We start from the raw sequence: 4,565 nt of genomic DNA on the forward strand, positions 1-4,565 counted from the left end.
GGTCGAACGCCTTCTCCAAGTCCACAAAACACATGTAGACTGGTTGGGCGAACTCCCATGTACCCTCAAGGACCCTGCTGAGGGTATAGAGCTGGTCCAGTGTTCCACGACCAGGACGAAAACCACACTGCTCTTCTTGAATCTGACGGACCCTCCTCTCCAGAACCCCCGAACAGACCTTACCAGGGAGGCTTAAGAGTGTGATCCCTCTGTAGTTGGAACACATCCTCCGGTCCCCCTTTTTGAATAAGGGGACCACCACCCCGGTCTGCCAGTCCAGAGGAACTGCCCCCGATGTCCACGCAATATTGCAGAGTCGCGTTAACCAACACAACCCTGCAACATCCAGAGCCTTAAGGAACTCCGGACGAATCTCATCCACTATTGTATTGGGCTGCACTTCGTCGGGCCCCTCACCTAGAACCTGTCTGCCTTGGGTAACCCTACTAGGGGCATTAAGCCCCTGACAGCATGGCTCCTAGGATCATTGGGACACTCAAACCCCTCCACCACGATAAGGTGGCAGCCCAGGGAGGGGACATCCTAATTACCTTTGCTATATTTTCTCTGAATCCTATTTCAAAAGAGGAAGTTTTTTCAAAGCTTCTGCAAAATGTGATTTCAAATAAGTTATTTGGAGGGGTCAAAGATTTATGAAATGAACATTTAGTTGATTCAAAGGGAATAAAAAAATAAAGAATAATTTAAACTAGAAAGTTCCTGGAGAAACTTTGACGGGGCCTGCCACGGTGTGCGTTCATGCTGAACCAAGATGGCTCCAAGTGCTGATCAGTTGCAGACAGGAATCATAAAGGGCTGGTCCTTTACACGTGAGTAGTCCACCTCTGAAGTTTAACCTTTCTACTATAAACGGTTGCAGAGTTGGAGCTCAAGGGCTGTTGTGACCTTGACCTTTGACCTTGTGACCTCGAACCCCTTGGCATGTATCCCTGACCCATGAGGGTTATAGCTGTGATGTTTGACCTTCCTACGTTACATGATTGCAGAGTTAGAGCACGGACAATTTTGCTCTGAAATTTTAACCCCGCTAGCTTTGGTGGCCATCTTGATATTTTAACTTTGCACTCAGTATGCAATAGGCCTCTGTCTCAGCTACTGCCTTGCTAAATTTCAGCTCCATATGACAGAGTTAAAGCTGAAAGAAGGTTTGATGATTACAAAATGGCCGACATTGGCAGTTGTAGACAGGTATCATAAAATCATCCTGGAAGAAGTGGCAGCCATTTTTTTCCGTCACCTCTGCTATATTAACAAATGTTTTGTCTGCCTACTCTGCCTGGTAACAACCTCAGCCAATCAGAAGCCAGATGTCTCCTGTCACTTTGTATATGGGAAACTGACCTTCATGTCTGTGTTTAAGGAGCACAAAATGACCAAATGAATATTAGCAATGAATGAGTTTCATTAGCAGGATGACTTAGCAATAAGCAGGCCTGTGTATTAGCAAAGCCTAATACACAGTGTTGAACCATAGCTGAATGTACACACAGAGAAACCCACACTGAGTCTGTGTGATGTCATCAGAGGTCAGGCTGTGTGTTCTATTACCATGGCAACGCTGCACCTGCGAAGCCACTGATGAGAAATGGCACAGAAAAATGGGGCGAGCACATGCCTAACAACCTGGCGCTGTCCGAAAACTATACAAGATATCAAAAAGCTGCTTTGGTCAGTAATACTTGAATGTCTTATGGTGGCAGAAGTCTTTAAATGGTGTTTCTAGGTGGAAGTATGCTGTCGTAGTGAGCTTTCAAAAACAGTAAGAAACGGATTTTTGGATCGTGCTGCAATGTATTTCAATGAGAAAGAAAGTTCTGAAATGGGCAAACGTACATGCCGAACAAAATGCTGCTGTACAAAAACTATAGGACGTATTGAAATAATTCTTGGACCGTGAGCGAAAGGAGAGATTGGTTTTCATTACTTTAAAATTTCACAAGCCATTGTACTGCTCTCTATACACTGCTGGCAGGCCCCAATGACTGTTTCTGATAGGAACATTAGGAACTAAAACTAGGATCATTCTATGTATTTGTGGGCAAGTTTATTACCACATATTGTACTACTGCTCTTCTGTTCTTTCATTACCACTAATTGTTAGTACTGCTGTAGCTGCAGTGAACTGTCTGTGACATTATTTATTATTATGGTGAGACCAAATGACCAGGCCACTAACTTCATATAGAACTGATGTTTTCTAACGTAACAATTAATAACAATATTTGACGTTCACAGCTTTCCAGAAGATGACAACCTGAGGTTACAGTGGGCAAAGGCATTGAATCTGGAGAAGAAGAAAGGAGTGTTGTGGCAGCCAGGGCCAGACAACAAGGCTGCACCCAAACACTATACCATCTGTGCGTCTGTTGCCTTCACGCTTTCGGGTAAGTGAACTTATGCATTAATGGCTATCTGCTAATCATACATGCTAATCTGGCAAAACGTACCTCTATGTAGTTCACAGTGTACTGGCACAGTAGGGAAACATGTAACCAACATGTTAATTTTAGCCCTATAAGTACGTGTTTTTCTCAGTAACCATATGGATACTGGAAAAGTGAGAAGAGCCACTTGGCTTTCATTAGTAATTTCTATGTTTGAAAAATCATGCATAGACACTCTGTTCTGTACAATTGCAGTCAGAAGTTTACATACCACCATCTTGGGCATGAATGTCATCATAATTTGGGGGTTTAAATGATTGATTTAAACTGATTTTTTTCCCCTGAGTGGAACAATTATACACACAATCCCACTAATAATTGGTTAAGTGTTCCTTAGCAAGTTGCCCCTCAACCACAGGCTTTTTGTAGCCATCAATAAGCTTCTGACATAGTTCTGGTTGGATATTTGACCACTGTTCCCAGCAGAATTGGTAGAGTTCATTTAAATTGGGTGGTTTCCTGTTATGGAACTAGCATAGTTCACAAATTTTGAATAGATTTGAGGTCAGGGCTTTGGAAAGGTCAATCCAGAAGCTTAATGTTTGCCTGCTTTATCCTATCAGAACCAGTTCCGATGTGTGTTTGGGATCACTGTCCTGCTGGAACACCAAGATGTGTCCAATTCTCAACCATCTCAATGTTAATTTGTGATGAAACTGAAAAATGTGGAGGTAGACCTCCATCTTCATTATTCCATCCACTTTGTCCAATGCACCAATGTCCCAGCATGATGCTTCCACTGTCGCACTTGACAGTTGGTTTAGTGTTCTTAGATTTGAAAGCTTCCCTTTGGCTCCTCCAAAACATACAGACAACAAACAGCTCAATCTCTGTGTCGTCTGATGATACAGGTTTTCTCCAGAAGGCTTTTGGTTTATTTAAGTGGGTAGCTGCAAATTTCAGTCAAGTTTGAAGGAAGTTTGAAGGAATCACTTTTAGAACAAGGACTTCTTTCTTGGTTGGCAACCTCTCAGTCCATGATGATTTAAAACTGATGTATGACTGTAGACAGACACACTGGTGTTTCAGCAGTTTCCAGTTCTTGGCAGACTTAAGCCTTGGTGGTTCCTGGGTTGCTCCTGAACATCCAAACCACTTCCTTTCATCTGAAGAGGACCGATTAGTCAATATAACGAGTGCTGTCAGACAAATCCTTTTTCTGCTGGCAAAGAGAATCTACAAGCTGCAGTCAATCATGATCACCTATGAGACGTTAAAAGGCCTTAGCAATGTCAAGTTCAAACCCATTTTACAGCTTTCAGCACCACTTTCAAAACCCATGGGGCTTGCTGAAAGACAGAGTTGACTCCATTAGTTAATAGCAAATTTTTAAAAACAAATTAAATGTGATCTCTTAGTTTTTTGAGTAATGTTTTGGGAATAACTCTCAGCTACTACTAGGCTTAATTTTAGCTTAATATCTGTAAAATTAGTTGAATTTTAGCCATTTTTGACTTTGCCATGATTGCTTAGTTGGAGTGGCCATCTTGAAAGTGGTTGATTCCAAAAGTCAATCAGTTATACTTATACAAAGAGTGATTACTTTCTAAAAGCATTAAAATCTTTTCAGTGGTTCAAGAGATATTTACATGACACACAAATGAACACAAACAAAAACATTACTTCTTTGGGGGTGGGCAATAATGATTAGAAACTTGAAATGCGAATTTCTGAACTGAACTCATGTTGAGTCAGCAAAGTGATGTGTTAGTAATTTCCATCAGTGTTTTGGTGGATCTCATTTTGTGCAAGTCAGCTGCATCATTTCACACAACCCACACGTCTCCCCTTTACATGCAACTTTCTCTTCCTGTCTGTCTGCAGACTGCTTCCTAATGGTTGGACTGAGCAGAGTCATCATCAGATCCATCAGGGCACAGTCATTGCCTGAGGAAACATGGGCCAATTATGGTCATAAATAATAATGGGAGAGCACATCCGGCATTATGATTGATGGCCTCTCTCACAGCTCATTTACATGGCTTTTGTGTGGCCATCAGCAGCTTTGCTCCAATCTAACACTCTGAAAATGAGCCTTTCACAGAATGTAGTGTGACACAGTGTAGGAAAACCACACCAAGGTGGCACTTATGCCCCTGA

The sequence above is a fragment of the Kryptolebias marmoratus genome, linkage group LG14 (genome assembly GCF_001649575.2).
Source record: "Kryptolebias marmoratus isolate JLee-2015 linkage group LG14, ASM164957v2, whole genome shotgun sequence".
Taxonomy (NCBI): Eukaryota; Metazoa; Chordata; class Actinopteri; order Cyprinodontiformes; family Rivulidae; genus Kryptolebias; species Kryptolebias marmoratus.